Genomic DNA, 1,220 nt, shown 5'->3' on the forward strand with positions numbered 1-1,220 from the left:
ACACTCCACCTCTCACTAGCTGCAGGAGTGTGGGTGTATTATTGATCCCTCCATGACCCATTTCCCACATCTGTAAAATGCATGTGATAATTAACAAATGACAAAATATTTTTTCAGTTACTTAACACAATGCCTGCTACACAGTAATAGCATCATAAAGGAGGGCTGCTAGTGTTTATTTTATTGTGATTGTTTTGTTGGCAGATTGTTCAAGTCAGAGAATTTAATAAAAAGAATACTCAATTAGGAATCAAAAGGAATCAACTCTAGTAACACTTTTGATACATAATATCTGAGTGACGTTAGACCACTTGACTGATCTGGGCTTCAGTTTCCTCATTGAAACTGTAGGGTGATGATCACGATCTTCTTTGACTAACTCATGCAGTTGCCATGAGAGTTACATGAGAAAATTAAGATAATCACACTTTGAAACATTTAATTTTCTTAAAAATTGGCCAAAATGGCAGGGTTTACCACATCTGCCTTTGATGTCTATCTCACACACTCTGAGTCCTCATCTCCCCAATGCCATTGTGATGTCTGGAATGCACAGAGACACACCAGTTTATTCATTGCTCCTGGAGAAATAATGCCAAATCTACTCTACTCTCAATCCTTCCTCCCTGGTTAAAAAGTTTCCTTTTCAGTCATCTCTGTGTATTAATGATTTCGTAAGCTACCATTCTCTGAGAACACATTTGCATTTTTAATAGGAGTCCTCTAGAGATATTACCCCATAAACCAAAAGGAAGATAAGGATGGTGGAATTATTTTAGAAGATAGACTTTATGGTGTCTATGCAGAAAACAGCCTGCTTTAGCTAAAGGTAGGCCGAATTTGCTGTTTTATGTCCTGTTGTAGCCTCTATCCCAAGCCCCTATTGATAAACTAGAAGATCTACAGACTCTCATATCCTTAAAATAGCTTTCATTCTATACCAAACTGCTTCTCCTCTATGCCCAGAAGCAGAGGCATGGACTGCATGACCTCCACATGTTTCTTCTGATTCTTAGAATCAAATATCAATGAGATTACAGGCAAAATGATTACAACCCGTTCTCATTTCTTCAACAATAAATATTTACTAAACTCCTACAGTAAACCAGGCACAGTGCCAGAATCTGAGCACACAACACTGAATAAATGCAACATAGCCCTGAACTGGGGGCTAACCTCTTTCTATGAAACTAAATAAAAGTACCATTAATTCTTAGTAT

The sequence above is a fragment of the Pteropus medius genome, unplaced genomic scaffold (genome assembly GCF_902729225.1).
Source record: "Pteropus medius unplaced genomic scaffold, Ma_sr-lr_union100, whole genome shotgun sequence".
Lineage (NCBI taxonomy): Eukaryota > Metazoa > Chordata > Mammalia > Chiroptera > Pteropodidae > Pteropus > Pteropus medius.